Source organism: Schistocerca gregaria, chromosome 1 (genome assembly GCF_023897955.1).
Source record: "Schistocerca gregaria isolate iqSchGreg1 chromosome 1, iqSchGreg1.2, whole genome shotgun sequence".
Taxonomy (NCBI): Eukaryota; Metazoa; Arthropoda; class Insecta; order Orthoptera; family Acrididae; genus Schistocerca; species Schistocerca gregaria.
In genome coordinates, this window is record NC_064920.1 from 620684795 (window position 1) to 620706595 (window position 21801).

The 21801-nt window shown below is 42.7% G+C and overlaps 1 protein-coding gene across 4 annotated transcripts in view; it reads left to right on the plus strand.

Moving 5' to 3' along the window:
- Positions 1-21801, plus strand: part of LOC126359375 (uncharacterized) — a 661877-nt gene that overhangs the window by 452744 nt on the left and 187332 nt on the right. For all 4 annotated transcript variants that reach the window (XM_050007626.1, XM_050007624.1, XM_050007625.1 and 1 more), the window contains one exon: positions 6585-6638. The gene's annotated coding sequence lies outside the window, so the exon portion shown is untranslated. The remainder of the gene's footprint in view (positions 1-6584; positions 6639-21801) is intronic.

Below are 21801 nucleotides of genomic sequence, written 5' to 3' on the forward strand. Positions count from 1 at the left end.
TCCCTTCAAAAAAGGTCACGATCGTTAAGCTAGTCCCTTGCTTGTTTAATCAGAGCATAATCTCATCTCGACATTACTATATAAAAGAAAATTAGGTTTTAAGTTATACCACCTAGTTTACTTCACGGAAATTTGTTGTGGAGAATTGGCATAACGATAACTCCCACTGGCGCCACTTGAGAGTTCCAAATGCATCCTCCCTCTCACGCCAGAGTGAAGTGCGTTCGCGGGAATAGTGGTATAAGCCAAGCAGCAAGCGGCGCTGGTCGATTTATCCTGTGATGTCTTGCGTGTTTATTTACGCTCTAAAATCTAAAAGTTATTGTAACAGTGCTAGTAAATATTAGCATTGTTTTCTTTCATTAGAAGTCCAGGTGTTATTAAAGCAGAAATTGTCTTTGTAAGGGAAGTTTGCACTCCATGATGAAGTCTGGGTTAAGGCCTACACGAGTCAGGAAGTGATGTCATACATTAAACACATAATCCATAAAACTCTTCCCTTTCAACAATGGTGTGCGACCTGTCACCGAGGAAAAATGGAAAGACGTGGTGACACTTCTCCCATACATCCCTCCGGTGCACCACCGTCTTCAACCAACTGACCACTGCAAGTTCAGCTCAGAAATCCGGACCTGGACATGTTGACACTTTGGCGGAGGAAGATGACGTTGATGGTGAAACAGAATAAACAGACACACACCATTATAAAACCTCTTGAAATATCAGCATGACAAGAACTGCATTTTAAGAAATTTTGACATTAGGAAACCACTATTTATTTATAATACGTAGATGAACACACTGCTGAACTATTAGATCGACTCAGTAGGTGGCATTCTAGCAATGAAGAACAATAATGCAATTATTTTAACTCAACCTGTGAGAGAAAAGTGCAAAACGGGAGCAATACGTACAGACTATGTACTGTATCGTACTGTGTTTATGTTTTACAAATAAAGTGCAGTTGTGGGGATTAAAAGACAGCGCATGCCTTCTCAGGTATTCAGCATAATCAAAACGTTTGTAACAAAAGGGATACAACTCTTGTTTTATACCAATTTGCCTCTCACTGTAAGTAAATTTCTGAGATGAAAAGTGGTGCTCCAAGTTTTAGATGCTATAAAAAGGAATTTAATGTACAAGTAACTAAAATGTCTCTAGTAAACTTAATTATAATATTTCATTTGTACATTTCAACGAAACTCAATATTTTTCATTTGTAAGAAATGCGAACACTTGAGTTACACCACTGTGGCTCCCAGCGCTTCATATCTCGACATATTTATGACGTGTCACTTCCACGAAAAACGCACATGGTTAACAAACTCAAGGCACAGTGTCCAGGTTTAACATATTTAACAAGAACTTTCTCTTGTATTTTGATACAACGCACTACATCGCATAATGACGGTTCCCCTGTCATGGTCGGAGGCTTAGGCCGTCATATCGTTGGTGTAATGAAGAAACGTAGCTATTTCGCCTTTGGAGATTCTCTGATAGGCTGTAAAATAACGGTAATGGCCGACATAACGATGTATATGAGGGGAGGGACAGAGATGAATCTCGAAATTTTTTTTTTTTTTTTTTTTTTTTTTTTATTTTTTTTTTTTAGAATGAACGACATTAATATATTATTTCATTTAATGTCGTAGCCAGAAGTAATAGTATGAGGAACAATCTCGCCGTTTCGTTTTCCAACGCGCTGAGGGGTGGCGCAAACAGGATTATTCATAGGTATCTCTTAGACTTCAAACGATGACTGAGCAAAAACTGCCAACTTACTCAAAACGAACATACACCAGCGGATAGAACATCTCTTCAACATGTAGTAACAGTCCGCTATGCAAGTCTGTTCCTGGGCTTACCTATCTGTATATGCAAACTATTTCGATGCGACATTACGGTGCAGAGGATTAACAATGAAGATTGAAGATAGCACAATTTATAGATGCAAGCTGTAATTGAAAAAATTCTGCAAACTCTTACCAGGCTTCCTTTACCAGTGGGGCATTGATACATTGCAATAATATACAGCATGTATTGTGGTACAAAAAATGGTTTAAATGGCTCTGAGCACTATGGGACTTAACGTCTGAGGTCATTAGTCGCCTAGAACTTAGAACTACTTAAATCCAACTAACGTAAGGACAGCACACACATCCATGCCCTAGGCAGGATTCGAACCTGCGACCGTAGCGGTCGCGCGGTTCCAGACTGTAGCGCCTAGAACCGCTCGGCCATTCCGGCCGGCTATTGTGGTACACATACTTCCCAATGGTAGTCAAAGGGTTAAGTTGTTTTTACCCAGGACGTCTTTAGTCCTTACTCTTTTGTAGTGCTTCAGCAGAAATTGGACCAATATAGAGTGCTTAAGATTCGATACAAGTTTCCTTTTGTATTTTGCAATACAAAAACAAAGAAATTTAGCTGATCCCTTCGAAGAGCATTAGGACACATCCTCAGGTGCTGAAACCAGAGAAGTCTGGGAGCGAACTCGACGTTCCATTGGGTTTAGGTTGTGATTCTGGACATGCCAGTCCACTTCAGTAATATTATTGGCCACAGACGATTGCTTCACAGATAGTGCTTTATGACAGGCTGCGTTGTAATGCTGATGCAATGAATGATCGTTTCCGAATTGTTTCTTTACATAACAGTACAGAATGCTGTAAAATGTGTCCCTATCCTTCTACATTCAGCGTCTTTTTAAGCGCAATAAGTGCACTACACCTTAACCGCGAAAAACATATCCATACCATAACACCAGTTTCCTGTACTTCACTGTTCACACTAGACGTGAGGACAGATTCCCCGCTGGCCGGTGTGGCCTTGCGGTTCTACGCGCTTCAGTCTGGAACCGCGTGACCGCTACGGTCGCAGGTTCGAATTCTGCCTCGGGCATGGATGTGTGTGATGTCCTTAGATTAGTTAGGTTTACGTAGTTCTATGTTCTAGCGCACTGATGACCACAGATGTTTAAGTCCCATAGTGCTCAGAGCCATTTGAACCAACACATTCTCCAAACCCAAACTCTTCCCTTGTCACGGGCTACAGCGTGATTCATGCTTTCAAATCACTCGTTTCCAATCATCCACTGTCCACTGGTGCCGCTGTTTACACCACTTCAGGCGTCACTTAACACTGAATTCCGTGCAGATTATGTGGGGCTGCTCGATGTTCAACGACTGTATCTGATTGTTTTAAGTCCCTACGCACAGCCATTGCGTTAGCTGGACTGCTGGTAGCACTTTGGAACTCACGAGTGACTCCTCGCAATGATTTTCATGGCGACTTTTTTACAACGGCCCCCCGCAGTGTTCGACGGTCGTTGTCAGCCACTGCGAGTTTTTTGCCTGGTATTCTTTAGCTTTAATTGTTCTCTCTCGTTTCCATTTCACACTCACATAACTAACAGTCGAGTCGGGCAGCTTCAGAAGGATTGGAATGTCCCTGATGGATTAGTTACTCAGGTGACTTCCAATGACGAATCCACGTTCGACGTCACTGAGCACTCCTAACCGACTCATTCTGGTGTTAATGTTTCTCTGTTGACAACACAGTACTCCTCACATCATTTTCCCCTGCGGGTCGGCCTGTCGTGACATTAGTACTCAAATCCGCATTATATAAGTATGTCCGGATACTGGTAATCGGGTAGTGTACGTTGAACATATTCACATTTCTAGGTCATAGGCAGCGTTTAGGTAACAAAGTGGTCACGACATGGCTTGTTTGTCAAGTGACGTATATAGTCTAAAGTGGGTCGACCTATGGCCGAAACCGGTAACGACTGCGATCATATTCCATGAATGTGTCTGAAAAAGAAGTGGCAGTGTACGCATCCAGAAGTTGCTCTCCGGGCAGATGGTGTTGGGCGTCGTTCTGCCGCACTGTCCTGTTCGTACGACGTGCCGCAGAATGTGGGCCGGCCGTGAGGTGCAGCGACTGCCGCAGTCGCCTGTCCGCTGCCATCCACTCTCCTTCGCGTCAACAGCCTTAACTCGCGCCGTTTCTGTGCCACGCGCTGCGCAGCCGATATACGCTCTCGCGGCTGACGAAATACGCTTCTGGATTACGGTGGACCTACAAACACGCACGCACGCACGCACGCACGCACGCACGCACACACACACACACACACACACACACACACACACACACAGAGTTCCTGACGAGAGCCGTCGCCTACTTGGGCTGCTCTGGGCGTTTGCACTTAGAGCAGTACATGGATCGCTCATTTCCACGTGTCTGCTTTAACACGTGGACCACATCGAGACTGAAGTGGTTCACCAGGCAGCGCAGTCGCCTCGTATTTGCACACTTGCCAGTATCTCTGCCAGTGTTTGGCCGAGTGGCGGGCAAACTGCCGATAAATTTGTGGCTACGCCACATGTTTGTCTTATATAGCTCCCAGGAGGAATGTCACGCAGTGTTTTTTTTTTTTTTTTTTTTTTAATGGTCAGCTGCTCTTCTGGAGACGAAGTTAATGCCTGTGAAAATTACGAAAATCAATGAAACAATGATATTGAGTGCGTGATACATGGTTCGTATTTGAGGCACAGTGACGGAATGAAAAGAATAAATTTTGAAAATAATAAAATAGATCAGGAATGGGTTAAAATTCATGGTGAAAAATCATCAATGATAAGTTTCGTTGATGATATCGTTACACTCAGTAAAAGTGAGGAAGAAATGCAGGGCCTGTTGAATGGAATGAACAGTGTGAGGAGTACATATTACGCATTGTGAGTAAACCGAAGAAGACGATACTCTAGGGGAAGCGCAAATGAGATTAGTGATAAAGTTTTGCAACAAAATTGGGACACTACGAAGCAGAAAAAGTGAAGGAAGTCTGCTGCCTTGGGAACAAAATAACATGTGAAGGACGAAGTGAGGATTACATGATAAGCATACAAGGCAGGCAAAAACGGCATTGCTGACCAAAATGAAGTCTAGTAGGATGTAACATAGGCCTAATTTTGAGAAAAAATTCTGATGCTGTTCGTTTGGAGCACAGAATTGCATGGTAGTGAAACATGGACTGTAGGAAAACCGGAACAGAAGGGAGTCGACGCGTTTGAGACGTGGTGCTACAGAAGGTTGTTGAAAAATAATTGGACTGGAAAAAAATGAGGATCTCGGAGGAATCGGAGAGAAGAGAAACGTGTTGTAAACTTGAGATGAAGAAGGGACAGAATGACAGCACACGTGTTGGGACATGTGGGAGTAACTACAGTAGTACTTCAGGGAGCGGTAGGGTGTACTACTTGAGAAAACTGCAGAGAGTCAAATCTGTAAAGGAAGACAAGCAATGAAAAATATACAACAAATAACTGAGGGTGTAGTGTGAAAGTGTTACTCGGAAACGAAGAACTTAGCGCAACAGGAATTCGTGGCGGGCTACATTAGAACAGTCAGAAACAGATTTTTAAAAAATGTACAAAAAAGCTATTTGATGAAACTTCACGTACTGCGATAAATCGGCTTAGAATGAGCCGTGTTTATTTTTTTTCCGTCCATCACATGTCTGATTTTATACGGGTGACAGCAATTTTCAGTCCTCTGACAATCTGCTCAGCTCGAAGTAGACATACATTCGACGTTCTCAGTTATTTGTTGTTTATATTTCAATCTCTGTCCTCACTAATAGTTTTTGCTTGTGCGCCTCCATACACAGCCGTAGAAGTGTCCTACCATCCTCTTCCAACCTCTCGTTATTTTTTACCTCCTATTCCTCTCCTCGCTCGTTTATTACTTCAACGATCAATTTTCAGCATCCATCTGTAACCCCACATGTGGCCCTTAATTCACTTCCATACAATAACGTATTTTATTTCTCAAATTAAGCCCTATGTTTGATACCAGTAGATTTCTTTTTACTAGGAATGCTCTCGGTGAGTGTGTTTCCTTCTCATATCATCCTTGCTTCGTGCGTCACGCGTTATTTTGCATACAGCGAAGTAGTATTCTTTCATTTTGTACAACAAAGCTGTCGGTGTCTTATTTAATTTTAGGAGAATGAAAGGATAATTTCAACGTCGACTTCATACACCCTCTTATTATGGATCATACACTCTTGTTCTTAATGTTTCACCCCTAAATCATGCACTTCATTGATATTTTCATGTTGCGTTGCTTAGTGCTGTAATACAAAATCATAAGGTAGACGCAGTAGTACTAGAAGAAGAAGAAGAAGAAGAATATAAATTACTTTTTTTTACATTTTGTAATGTTGTTCTGTTTTTTTGTTTCCTTCGGGAAATATCAGCCGTTTTAGAATAATTCCGATTCAGTAGCTACAACCTTTTAGCAATAGAACTTTATAAAGTTGACACCAAAAACTGAGCATTAAATCCTTTCATAATCCTTATCCTTTACCATTTAAAGGTTATGAAAATTGAGCCTGGTAGTGCCTGCTTATTCCAAAAAGAAGGCATACAAATAACAAAATGTATGCTATAAATTTTTGCCCTTAGAAGTAGTTAACATGCCTAATCATACTTTTTCAGCTTGTCTGTTACTCCTATGTCCTCCAGTGGTTTGGCTTTCTTCTTTCGTACCACTTACAAAGGCTGTTGTTTCAGGTTGACAGAGCTCCAGGAGCAGGACATCACCATCTGTCTCTTTTCGCTGAGAAGGTAAGTCTCTCGCTTGGTTTTACTATTTCGGTGTACACAGTTTTATCTTCCAAGCACGTCCACGCGTGAGCCAAGTCTTTTTGTTTTTCATATTAGTCGCGTTGCGATTGGTATGATGCAAATTATTGACTGTCAAAGACAAATTCTTGCGGAATTTCTTCAAAAAGTCTTTCGTTGGTCGAATTAATTTATAAAATAGCGTCATGGTCAAAGACATAACTGGGCACGATTAAAGATTTCGCGCAATAAGCGTTAACTGATATTACGCCACTAAACTAGCGTCGAGGTCACCGTTTGTAACAAAATGTTATTGCTCTCCTTGCAGAACTTATCTGTTATTAGAATGCATGCGCGCCATTTTCTGTCATATGGTCTATGGACTAACCGTACCGCTTCTTCAGTTCTCCCGGACAATCTAAAGGTCTATCAACGAACAATTCGGCTCCTTCTGCCACTACGTTAACATAGAATCTACCACTTGGACATTCTTGTTAATGTTCTAGTAAAAGTAGCCTTCCAGACTCGGTGGACGTTGGAGGCCAGAGGAATAGTGCTGACTGAACACTTGTGAGACACACCAAATAGGACTAATAATGGGGGCCATTCAGGGTATGCAAAGGAGGGCAGCACAAATGGTCACAGATTTGTTTAACTGATGGGAGTGTGTCATAAAAATTTCGAAAAACATGGACTGGCAGACTCTTGAAGATAGACACAAATTATCCCGCGAGAAAATCTGCTTTGCAAAATATGAACACTCAGTGCCAAGTGAAAAATCTAGAGATATTCTTCAGATCGATGTATTACTCCCATAGCAACGAGAAAGACAAGATTACACTGAGGTAATAAAAGTCATAGAGTAGCAAAATGCACATACACGGATGGCGGTATCGCGTACATGGGGCAGTGCCTAGTAGAGCATGTGAAATGGTTTCCAACGTGTGGCCAGACGACGGGAACTAACAGACGTTGAACGCGGAATGGCAGTTGGAGATGCACGCATGGAACATTCCATTTCGGAGATTGTTAGGGAAGTCAATATTTCCAGATCCAGAGTGTCAAGAGAATGCCGAAAATACCATATTTTTAGGTATTCCTCTCACCTTGGGAAACGCAGTAGCCGACAGCCTTCACTTAACGACTGCGAGCGGCGGCGTTCGCATACAGTTGTCAGTGCTAACACACTAGCAACACTGCAGGAAATGAGCGCAGAAATGAATGTGGGATGTACAGCGAATGTATCCGTTAGGACAGTGCGGCGAAATTTGCCGTTAGTGGGCTACGGCAGCAGACGATCGACGTGATTTCTTTTGCTAACAGCACATCACCTATAGCGCCTCTTCTGGGGTCGTGACCACGTTAAATGGACCCTAGATGATTGGAAAACCGAGGCCTGGTCAGAGGAGTCGAGATTTCAGTTGATAAGAGCCGATGGTGAGATACGGGTGTGGCGCAGAAGCTATGGACTCAAGTTGTCAGTATGACGCTGCGCAAGCAGGTGGCTCCATATTTATGTTGGTTACGTATACATGAAATGTACTGAGTCGCCTGGTCCAGGGTATGAAATGAGTATGTTCGGGTTGCAACCATCATGAACTTCATGTTCTCAAATAACGAAGGACTTCTTACTAGGGCACAACTGTTCACGGTCGGTTTGGAGAACATTTTCGACAATTAGAGCGAATGATTTGGTCTCCCAGATCGCCCGATATGAATCCAATTGAACATTCATGGCACATTTATGGGTCAGTTCGTGCACAGCCTCATGCACCGGCAATACACTCGCAAATATGGACGGCTGTAGAGGCAGCATGGTCCAGTTTTTCTGCAGGGGCTTCGAACAGCTTGTTGAGGCCATGCCACGTCGAGCTGCTGCACGACGCCTGGCTAAAAGAGATCCGACACGATATTAGGAGGCATCCCATGACTTTTGCCATCTCAGTGTAGACTTATTACAGCACGCACAGGTGTGCGCTCCGTAGACGATTCAAAGTGGAGGGCATCCTAACACTTGGTTTCATGCGATGTACTCCACTGTGGTTTCTAGAGTATGTACAGGGCAAGGACAAAAACACGGAAACACCATAAACAGATTACCATGCGTAATACGGTATGGTAAACCCGTTGGCAATCAAAACAACTTAAAGTCTTCTCGGAATGGGTAAATACAGGTCCCTACGGTTTACAAGGGCATCTAAAACCATTCTTCCTACAAGATAGCGATCACGCACCGTTCTCTCCGAAGTAGACAACAAAGATTCAGTTATATGGAGATCCGGTGGCTAGTGGCCAGCGAAGATGCGGCAATTCATTCTCGTGCTCACAAAACCAATCGTGAACGAAGCGAGCTGTGTGAAAGGGGGCCCTGTCATCTTGGAACACAGCATAAGCATTATATCATGAGATAAACGTGATTGGCCAAAATGGTCACATAACCTTTGGCAGTACCCATAGGGCCGATGGAATACCACAATATGGCTGAGCAATCATCATTGAACTCCCTCCGTGATTCAAACTCGATCAGAAGTTGGAAACAGTGTCGTCCGACCACAATTGCATACCTGATGAGTGATTTCTGGAATCCCACCTCACCGTGCAATTCCCTGCTTCCGGAACACCCTTCGTGTTGTTTTGGTGCTTACAGAGTTCGCGAGTGCGACATTCAGTTCTTCAGTGACTTTGACGGCTGCCGTTCTCTTACGTTTCGTGACAATCCTCTTACTTGAGCGTACGTCATGCTCATTCAACACACGCAGTTGTAGTGAAGATGTCTTTAGTTTGTATGTGGAAACTAAAAAAACTACGTCCGCAGCTCGTGGTCGTGCGGTAGCGTTCTCTCTTCCCACGCCCGGGTTCCCGGGTTCGATTCCCGGCGGGGTCAAGGATTTTCTCTGCATCGTGATGGCAGGGTGTGTGTTAGGTTTAAGTAGTTCTAAGTTCTAGGGGACTGATGAACATATATGTTAAGTCCCATAGTGGTCAGAGCCATTTTTTTAAAATAACTACGGCATTATCTGGTGTCTTGCTTATTCTGAAATAATTTATCTCAGCCACATGCTTTCAAACTGCTACTCCAGATATCAACATAAAATGTAAGTTGTCTGACCATCTCTTCGTCTTCCATCGTATCAAATATCCACATTACAGCACAATGAGAGCTGATTTATTTGACTTGTTTCAAAAAGATAGAAACTCGTAAAGAAATATAGAGATTACTACATTAGCTACAAACTCCTGACTGTAGACGTTACTGGAATGCATCACCTCTGCTTTAACGGAAACGTTTTACAATCAGGTTTTGCCATAGGACACCATCATCTTAAGAAACTATCATCACAGCTAGAAACCAACGTCACATCGCCAACGTGACACCAATGTGTAAATGATATAAATGTGAACCGACATCTCGATTCTAGGCGCTTCAGTCTGGAACCGGGCGACCGCTACGGTCGCATTTTCGAATCCTGCCTCGGGCATGGAAGTGTGTAATGTCCCTAGGTTAGTTAGGTTTAAGTAGTTCTCAGTTCTAGCGGACTGATGACGTCAGATGTTAAGTCCCATAGTGCTCAGAGCCGTTTGAACAGACGTCTCAAGGTAAAACTTTCACTGTTTTCAATGAACAACATAGTTACCGCACCTATTGTTGTCATTATTTTTAGTTTGAAAAGAGGTGGCCTCATTATGTCAATGTTCGACGAAATAACATGGTGCTAAGTTACTGGACTGGTAGACTGATATAAAAGTAAGGAGGTACAGCGCAGAATCGAAGAAGAAAGAAAAATATAGAAAACACTGACAAGAAGGAAGACATCGAAACACTTCAGAGGTGACCTACATTCATTACATTCATCAGCACGCATGTATTACGGAGATGGTTCGTGAACTCCAATAGGAACGCCTGAAGGGAAGGCGACGTTCTTTCCGCGGAATACTATCGAGAAAATTGAGAGAACCTGTATTTGAAGTCGACTGCAGAACGATTGTACTGCCACCAACGCACAATTCGCGTAAGGACCACGAAGATAAGAGAAATTAGGGCTCGTACGCAGTAGATGTAAAAGAGATGAGGGACCCAGTATTTGGATCAGAATTTAAGAGGACCTAAGATCAAATAAGGCAGAGGAGATAGATAACATTCCTTCAGAATTACTAAAATCATTGGTGAAATAGAAACCAAACGACCATTCACGTTGGTGTGTAGAATACATGAGTCTCGCGACATACCTTCTGACTTTCGGCAAAATATCATCCTCACAAGACTGCAAGAGCTGACAAATGCGGGAATTATGGTACAATTAGCTTAACAGTTCATGCATCCAAGTTCACGGTTGGCTACGATGTTTTTCTAAGTCATCAGTCTTCTGACTGGTTTGATGCGGCCCGCCACGAATTCCTCTCCTGTGCCAACCTCTTCATCTCAGAGTACCACTTGTAAGTCCTCAAGTATTCGCTGCATATATTCCAGTCTCTGTCTTTCTCTACAGGTTTTTCTCTCTACAGCTTTATCTAGTACTGTGGAACCTATTCCCTGACATCTTAACATATATCCTGTCATCTTGTTCCTTCTTCTTCGAGTGTTTTCCAACATTTCTTTCCTCTCCGATTCTGCGCAGAAGCTCTTCATTCCTTACCTTATCAGTCCACGTAATTTTCAACATTCGTCTGTAGCACGCCATCTCAAATGCTTCGATTATTTTCTGTTCTGGTTTTCCCCACATTCCATGTTTCACTACTATACAATGCTGTGCTCCAAACGTACATTTTCAGAAAATTCTTCCTCAAGGCCTCAGACTGTTCGTTGCAGACTTAACAGACCGTTCAATGCATTCAACAGATCTTGTAATTCATCACTTTCACTGAGGATAGTAATGTCATCGGCGAATCTTACCACTGATATCCTTTCACCTTTGATTTTAATTCCACTCTCGATCTTTCTTTTATTTCCAACATTTCTTCTTCGATACATGAACAGTAGAGGTGAAAAACTACATTTCTGCCTTACAGCCTTTTTAATCCGAGCACTCCTTTCTTGGTCTTCTACTCCTAATATTCCTTCTTTAAACTTCTAAATGTTGTCCATTACCCGTCTCTCTTTATAGGTTACCCATATTTTCCTCATAATTTCGAACTTCTTGTACCATTTTACATTATCGAACGCTTTTTACTTGTGGACAGATCCTAAGAATGTGTCTTGACTTTTCTTTAGTCTTGCTTCCACAATCAGCCGCGACGTCAGAACTGCCTCTCTCATGCCTTTATCTTTCCTAAAGCCAAACTGATCGTCATCTAACACATCCTCAATTTTCTTTTCCATTTTTCTGTATTCTATTCTTGTCAGAAACTTTTTGGAGAGTAATCGCCTGGCACTTAACAAATATCAGGGGTGCTTTGAAATTATACTTGACAGAATGCTGTTATTTAATCAGCGTCTAAGAAAGACTGTAGCTGAATTGAGGCCTAGAAGTAATATTCGGCAAATATTACGTGGCACAACATAGGCTGCTGCAGGTTCGACCTTATAATCATCAGCCCTTGGCTTTGTATACTCCCGACGGTATGTTGCAGCCCTGTTTGGATAAACAGTAACTACATGGAGCTGATAGACGCACAATTTAAACACTGCGGACTGTTACTGTAAAATTAAGTCTACTTCATTATTCTGGCTACCTGCCCTGGGCCGCATTCACCCCAATGTGGTACACACAACATACACTGTCGTATTAGAACACATAAATCCACCTGATGATGTATGTTTAAAACTCAGAACCGCGTAGTGGAAATAAAACAAATTACGACTGTAACAGTGAACTTGTTGGATGAAGCCAATGATGCGACGTAACATACGCCCTTCCGTGTTAAAAGCGACTTCTCGTTCGGCGAGAGTTGTCAGTCTTACCACTGCTGCATCGAAGGCACCCTGTGCCCTGTCAGATCTTACCCGATTCAGTCAGGCAGTCTCCGGATGTAAATAACGGAAGAAAACACAGAAGGCAAGGGCGCTTAATTTGTCCCGTCGGCGAGCCGTTCCGCCGTTACGCACCGCTCTTCCATCCGTCGCGCCGTATCTAAATCTGCCCTTCTGGCGTGATAATGGACGCGGGTTGATACAAAGGAGCTTGAGCGAGCCGTTGTTTACACCATTATCACTGTGTCACTGTCTCCGAGCGCTCGATATTTATCGCTGTCGCAGGTCGACCCATACGGACCTCCCGGGGAGGAATTTTCCACGCTTGCATCACCGACCCGCCGCTGGGGAGACGCCAGCCAAAGTTTCACTCACCCTGCAGCGCCGGCACAGGCTGCAAAAATACTACCGGCAAACGAATTCTCGTTAGAAACAGATTTCTAAGTGTACTCTCATGATCCACAGCCTGCAACTTCACTGCAAACCCGATCCCTAACCTTTGTAAGTAGTTCTTGGAAGTTAATAGTTGTCTTTCTCCTACTTTTTACTAGTATGTGTTCAGACTTTGCAGTTTTTTACTATCTCTTGAATCCAACTGAACTATTCTTCAATGCCCCTCTGAATATCTGGATACGCCCAACTATACATAGTTGTTATTTGGTCGTGTGCACTGTCGTCTAAATCAAGCTAAATCCAAAATTGACCTGTCCCTCGTCCATGAAGTCCCATGTCTTCACGTTATCTTTATATCAATCTCCAGGAGGTACGAAACTAAACTCTCCAAAGACTGTGACGAAATGTAGAACCAGGTATCAGCTGTACAACAATTGTACTTCGGATAATTTTTTAACTGAAGTAACGCTGCATGTCGCTGAGGGCATTGGGAGGGGATCTAGTATCGCCAGAAGGAAATACAAAAAGAGTATTGTGTTTGCCTGTAGGGTAAGTAGTTGTGCCGGAAGTCTCAATATGTCAGCAACATCTAGACCCGGTTTGCTGTCACGTTTCGGCCGGTACTCATTTCGCTGTAAGTGGATGTAGTCTAACTAGAGGTATCATCGTACAATTTAGTTTCTTGCGGCACAGTCTGACGATCACTTGTTTTAAGATCTCCGAAAACTGTTGTAACTTGTAATTGCAGCAATTTAATTAGTTATGAATCTGATTTGTTGCCTTCTCCATTTAGTCAGGTCTTGTAAGCTTACATTTACCGTTGATCTCTCGCTGGGTGCAATGTCCCAAGCGACTGGAAACAACTGCAGATGGATCCTATATGTAATAACATATAATGGGACAGCCCCACAAACGTACAGACCAGTTCAGTTTCCTTAACATCAGTTTGCTGCAGAATCCTTGAACATATTCGTATTCGGATTTCTAAGATAATAAATTTCCTTTAGACAGAGACAAATTTTTCCGCATATCAGCACATTTTTAGAAAGCATCGCTCGTGCGTAACTCAGTCCGTCCATTTCTCGCACGGTATCCTCCGAACCATGGATGAAGGGCATGAGGCAGCCTCCATAGTTGTAGATTTACGGTTAGAGTTCGACGCAGTACCCTGCTGCATACTGTTGACGAAGGTCCGAGCATACCGTTTATGTTCCAAGGTATGTGACTGGCGCGAAGACTTACCCAGTATTTGTCCTGGACACGGAGACAGGGGCATCGTCAGGAGTTCCCCGCGGAATTGTGGTAGGACCTCTCTTGGTCTCTATATACTTGAAGCAGCCGACGGATAGGACTAAGATCAATCTGCCGCTATTTGCTGATGGAGCTGTAGCGTACGGGAAAATGTTGTTGAGCGATTATAGAAGGATACAAGATGACTTTGCGGAATACCTATGTGCTGTTATCAATGGCAACTTGCTGTAAATGCAGAAAAATGTAAGTTAATGCAGATGAGTAGGAATAACAATCCTGTAAAGTTCGAATACAGTATTAGACGTGTGCTGTTTGACGCAGTTGCAAAGTGATATTAAGTGGAACGACCGCTTTAAGTCTGTATTTGGGAAGGCGAATGGTCGACTTCGGTTTATTGGGAGAATTCTAGGAAAGTGTAACACGTTTATAAAGGAGACTGCGTATAGAACAATTATGCGGCCCATTCTTGGGTACTGTTCGGATGTTTGGGATCCTCAACGAGTCAGATAAAAGACAGATACAGCACAGGAGCAGGGAAAGTACTTTAGAATCATGCAGGTGCTGTTATATGTAATGCTGTTTCATTTTCGCATGAGGCAAACGAGAAAAAAAGATCATCAAAAACTACCTATTCCAATCGCACAATAAAGAGAAAAAGTAAGTAGGAGAAGAACAGTGTTTTCCAAGGCTTCACTACATTGGAAACACGCGGAAGAAGAAGAAAAGTTTATTCTTAGCTTGCATTGCTGAATAGGTTTTCAGGTGACTGACACAATTTCCGCGTGGCACATTTTTTTTTATTTTAGATTTTCAGTATCCTTCTCTTATGAGATTTCCTTCTGGCAGCCAGTGATTGGACTTGTTTTGTTTTTGTTGAACTTTCTTTATGCGGCTATTTCTTTTCTGGTGCTCTATTGGGAAACTGTTGACTTATGAACGTCTGTATTTGTCGGATTATTAGTCGCGCCTGCTAATACGACCTTTTGCAGACTTGTCAGCTGTAACTTACAAGTTGCGCGAGGTACGCGGTTGTGCGTAGGCTTTAACTGTGCCGGCACAGTAACTCAGCGTGTTCGCTCAGAGGGTTAGCTGCCCTCTGTAATAAGAAAAACTGAGTGAATGGATGAGTGATGGACTTGAACAAGCGTTGTGGGACATCCACCCCGAACAAATAAGGCGACCAATAACGAACAAAATGAGACAAAAAAAGAGTGGTAGTCATTCACCACGGAGCCGTCTGCACAGCTACGGCCCAAGTTATTTAGTGCGTACTGTACCTGTGCTCGTTGGCGTTAAATTCCTGCAAATGCCACAACTGAAATAAGTATGTTGGTTGAATTCAATTAAAACAAAATTTACTGCGTCAGCCACTTCTTTTTCCAAGAACGAATAAGTGACTAACGCAGTAAACTCTTTTATTTATATTAGCTACAGTCGCAGCCCTCATGATGCAGCCGTTTATTGACGAAACATTCACGCACGTCGAATTTTATAACGCAGTTGAAAAAAAAAAAAATGGTTCAAATGGCTCTGAGCACTATGGGACTTAACATCTATGGTCATCAGTCCCCTAGAACTTAGAACTACTTAAACCTAACTAACCTAAGGACATCACACAACACCCAGTCATCACGAGGTAGAGAAACGCAGTTGAAAATCGAGGAATAGTGATCATCACGACGGATGGCTATTTGTAGCGAATACATTACGAGATGATGGCTGGATGACGTTAATTAGATTTTCGCTCAGATCAGAGCCGTAGATTCTAAATTTTGTCGTTACTAGTTATCCCTGCCTTCGCATTTTCAAATTATTTCAGTGTCGTATTCACGACAAATAACAGATGGTTTACAGGCCAAAGCAAGGCAATATCCGTCAGCAGGCACCTTCCACTCCCTCCAATAGGACTGTACTCAGTGAACCACTGTCAGTGCTTATCCAGGGGGGAACACTACGAAATATAACAACGATCTTTCACAACGTCATCAACTTTATAGCACACAGAATGACTCAAAATTCCTATTACTAGCTTCTAGGGGTTGTAGAGGGGACGTAACAGGTGAAGTTTTGATAAGGAACTCATGTCTGGAAGTGTTCCGCTTGGATGTGAAATCCGTTTGAGGATCGGATCACTTTCAAATCTTCCGCTTCGCGGTACGCACACAGCGGAGACAATAAACTCTGACCTGTGCGCTGCAGGAGCACGTGGCATGGGCAATGTCTCCAGTACTTGTCCTCGGGTTCTCTGCTACGTGGCGAAGGATGTCTTCATATCGAGAGTGCAGTGCCACAGCAACCCCCTAGTTTAGGACGTAATGACGGCGGCACCCACTTTTCAGCTTGTGTACCTACCCTGAAGCGGGAGATTTGGAAGTGATCCAATCTTCAAATTGATTTCACATCCAAACGGCACATTTCCGGGCATGTGTCCCATATCAAAACGTCACGTTCTACGTCTCCTCTACAACACCTACAAGCTAGTAGTAGGAATCCCCCTCTACAACCCTTAGAAACCTGTAATAGCAATTTCGAATCACACTGTATGAGGCATAAAATCGAAATCTGCCCTCAGCGTTATCAGTAATTCACATTGTGGACATAAATCTACAGCCTGTACTGTGTCAGCATATAAATGGGAGGATTCCGAATATTTTTATGGTTTCCACTCACGTGCAGTAAAGTCAGTATTCACATATATTGAACCGTCTCATATTTGTTGTTGGCAGCAAGAACAGTCATTGAGTGAATGGGTGCCCCTATGTGGTTGCAATGTTTTAAGCATCTTGTCAGGCCCCTAACCAATTAAAGTGGTCGAGACCTCGGGAAAGCAACCGTGATGTATCCTCCGTAGACGAGACTTGTAATTTTTAGCATTTCTTAGTAGTTTGGAAACGCTGTTTTCATGCTAATATAGTATATTCTGTGAAAGCTGGTTAAAAAACTCGGTAATTAATGTAAATAAAATATCAATTGTTTTAACAAAATGTTTGGGAGATGGGGCCAGACCATGATCCCTATGATACATCCCATACCTTGTATCGACGCCTGAACATTGTCCAACTTTGGGTTGGCGACCGTTTTACACGCGCAGCTCCGTAAAGCGACTCTAACGTTAGTGCATACTACCAGAGCGTGAGAGCCGTAATCAATCGTGTTCACGCAGTGGGTTAGCGATCCGCGGGTACCTAAGGAGGTGGTGGGGGTACGGGGTACGCCTTGCTGGTGGGCGGAGCCTGCACCCCAGACAGCGGGCGCCCCTGTATCTAGGCTGCACACGCTGCCGGCCTACGGTAGTCTGGCGTTAAAATTAGTGCACACTCCTCCTGTGCGGCTTCCTCTTGCGTCGGTTGCTTGCAATCAATAAATGAGCGTGTCCGTCGACAATACGAGCAGGTAACTGTTTGTCGCCTCGCTTCTTACCTAATTGACTGGAGCTGATGATTTTACTTCTCACCTGCCCCCTTTTTCTGTTTAATTTTAATGTTTCCGTTGTTTCTTGTTAGTTCATTTTTGCTACTGTTTGGCTGTGTTGCTTTTTCCAACTTAAACGCGAACATCTTCTATAACATTTCTGTTTTGACTCACTTTTAAAGTAAATTAATTTGTTTCAGGGAGAAGCAAAAAATAGGCATAGGCCCAAGGCCAATATGAAGCAATTCTCGGCCTGGTGTAAAGATATCTTTTATATCAATAAAATTTAGTTCTTCAGTGTTTGTAAATACGGAGCTATATTAAATGTCAATGTAATCTGTGAGATAGTTTGGACTTTATAAAGTTGCTGTGTTATGTGTCTCATTCAAATGGATGCGCTGGAATGTCACCCCGCTATAACAGCTTTTATTTGGACGGTTTATCATAATCGAAAATTTCTCCAAAGTTTATGATCTCTTACAAATAATCTTCATTTCCATTTTTTACAGCTCAGAATGGAGTCAAATGCTTCATATTTCTCATAAATATACGCCACGTGAAATACGTCCCAAAACTGTAACCATAAACGGTAATGGATGATTGGCAATGGAAACTGTATGAAATAATTGGTTTAATAGAATTATAAGACGAGAATACAACCCATTTTCAGTAAGAATTGAATACGATAAAGCTTGACCAAGATATCTTCCGATTTGTGATTGAATGCAAGTGCAGAAACGAATTTTCTTGCAATGTTTGTGCTGTTTCCAAAGAATCCAACCGAGTTTGTACTCCGATTTGGTTCTGAGTTTGCGACTTGGACCCACAAGCCCAAGGGGAAACAAGAATCAATGCTGTAGGTGTAATCCGTTTTATCCCTCAGCACACAAGGCGAAGTAGATTCATATGTCCGAAAAGTTGTGGCCAGCGTTTTTATGGGTGGAAAAGGTGAAAAATACGTCATGGCCATGCACCTTCTTTGAAATTTGCCGATGTAGTGGGGGAACTAAGGGACTTTTAGGTCGAAGATGCTTTGATTGTTTTGCAGAGGTTATGACAGCAGCAGATGAATCCTATACACTCTGCATTTATAGCTGTACTCCGCAAGCTAGCAACAGTGAGCGGCGGATGGTACACAGTCTGTGTCGTTATGCCACTTTCTGTTCCATATGAGACAGAATTTTCTGACTGTCCATTAAACAATTATATTTTTTCGTCGTGGGTCTTGTGGCTGGCTTAATGCAGCCCACTACGATTTCCTCTTCTGTACCAACCGCTTCATTTCAGAGTTTTGAGGGCCTTATTATATGTATGACTGATATTGGAACATAGGCTCTTGGAATCCTGTAAGTAAGGTTGCATGCGATGCACAACGCCGTTCTTGTAAAGAGTTTTTTCTGGTGTTGAGCCGCAGTTATGCAATACTTTTTAAAAGAGTAAACCGCCATTTGACTGCGTATTACTATATTTATCTTCTGTACTATCTAGATTTCGGCTTCATGCCCTTATCAAGAACAATGCTAAAAGTTGTTAGAACATTGTTATTTCACATCTGTTAAGGCAGTACCTGCTTTGAACTGCCTTAACAGATATCAGATAATAATGGTCTAACAACTTTCAGCATTGTACCTGATAATGGCATTAAAAAGCCCTTACTATTTTTAAAAAATCTCGTAAAGCCTCCTTCTGTACTTCTTTTAGGATTTCTGCGACGTCCTCACGCTGAATTTGTACTTGAGGATTGTAACTAACTCTAGAGATGAATATTGGACAACATTATGTGGACTTTAATGCAGGATATATTGAAAAATAAATGCATCTGTTACAAAAAAATTCATTTCAGGGTTCACAGCTTGTCCTTTTGTTGAAATGAAAGGTGTTCACCTTACTACAAAACGCTCTCGAGTGCTTTCGCTTGCCGAAAATCTTGTCTCTGTTTTGAAACAAATATGCAATTTTACGGGCACAACATGTACACACCGAGTAGACCAATAGCTTACTGCGAGTCGTATACAGACAAGAGAAACTTATTGCAATATGAGTGAGATAAATGTGAAAATAATTTCAGATTCAGATGTGCGACATACGTGAATGAGTTCAAGAGTCCACAGAGTGTCTTGCGCACAGAGTGAAAAACCGAACAATCAAGGCAGGTATAAATGATTTATCCGTTTTTACTTTCTTCAACTTATCTTTCAAGCGAGCAAGAAGTTTGGCATATAAAAGCAGTGACAGCAGATAACATAAATTATTGCGCCCAGTGTGTTGGACCTTTATGCGATGTGTTCTTCCTGTACGGCAACCCTAATTTTTGGTTCAAATGGCTCTGAGCACTATGGGACTTAACATCTATGGTCATCAGTCCCCTAGAACTTAGAACTACTTAAACCTAACTAACCTAAGGACAGCACACAACACCCAGTCATCACGAGGCAGAGAAAATCCCTGACCCCGCCGGGAATCGAACCCGGGAACCCGGTCAACCCTAATTTTTGTACGAGTCTCAACTTACCACATATGTATAATGTATTGGTGCAGAGTGAGGGATAGAAATTCCGTCCCTCTATCCTTACTTCGATTTCCTGCATTTTGCTTCAGTAACTCAATGCGAATACCCACACGTCTTCTTAAACAAGCGACAGCAGATGTTCTTCTCCAGACCCAATCAAATGAACGCTATAATACAAGAGGCGATCAAAAAGTTTCCGCTTGAGGGCGTTGCTGCAGCGTGTATGCTACATAGCGTGACTCCGGTGAGAGTATGTATGTAAGCAAGGGATTAGTGCAGTATTCGTCTCCTTCCGACGTGCGTGCGGTAAATGTGGAAACGTGAACCATGGCGACGTTATTACGAAATGCGTGCACACAGGACCAACGTGATGTTGATCTTTCCTTGGCTGCCGAAGATCAAACATCGGTAGACATCCATCGGAGAATGAAGAATGTGTGTGGGGCAGCATGTCTGTCGAAAACCGCCGTTGTGGTCAAGGGGTGGTGCTGCTTCGTGGCCCCACATCGCAAATGTAACGCAGAAGTTATGCCAGTCGAGAAACCGCCCTACAGTCCTGATCTCTCCCCATGCGATTATCACGCATTCGGTCCCTTAAAAAAAGGCCCTGAGGGATCAACGATTCCGGTCGGACGGAAACGTACAGCAGGCAGTTACAGAATTCCTCACACAACAGGACACGGTGTTGTATGAAACGGGTTTCTTCAACCTGGTGCGTCTGCAGATGATTGCCTGATGGGCATGACTATTCTGGACAGTACTCCCTTCGAATGGAAACTTTTTGGTTGCTCCTTAAATATCAAGAGTATAAGATTACCAGTACTATCGCTTCCAAAAGTTTACTACAAAGCTTCTATACTGTGCGGTTATCACAAACGTAGGCGTAATAATATCAGTTGATACGAAATGAAACAAACGTATGAAATTAGTATTATGAAAGGCAAAGGGGAGACATGGATTTGCTGTTCCGCTTCTGGGCAAGTGCTGCGTTTGCAGTCCGTATCATGTTAACAAAGTACATCGAATTCTGAGAAACGCTGGCAGAATCGTCACAGATCGTATAGCCTACAGCAGTGTGATCTCAGGGACCTCAAATGTCTGAGTGAACCGCGATCTTATTCTCCCACCGACCTATTGGGTAAATATAGAAAACCGGTATTAGAGATACATTGCACCTTAGCTGTACATCTCACACTTGGTTCATGTAAATAATAGGAAGAAATATTAGGTCTTTAAGGTGTGCTCCACAGTTCTGACAAAAGAATTTGTATAACAGCTGCTACGCAACGTCATCAGACACCTTCGAAATGTCACCTACAAAGTGTTCAGTTTCAAAAGTGAACATATCACGTGTCCACAAATACTGAACACACTTTGTAATTAAGGACATATGGTATACCACTTTGAGCTTTAAAGTCTACTCGTCGAAAGCATCAAAACTAGCAAAATAAAGTTTCACAGCAGCCTTTTGAGAGTATATTTTTAAATTTCAAGAAGTATTAGAGCTCGTCTTTTTCCTTCGTCCCATTTGCAGGTTAAGACAAAGGATTTCTAACGTTCAAAGGAACTACGCTTTGCCATAAACTTGGCCTCCCGGCTAATGGCGCCAAAAGTTCATTTCCATTTGCGATGGCTTTGGGAGTGTAAATGTAGATGAAGACAAATCTGCACATGTACTCCGCTTCTGACGTATA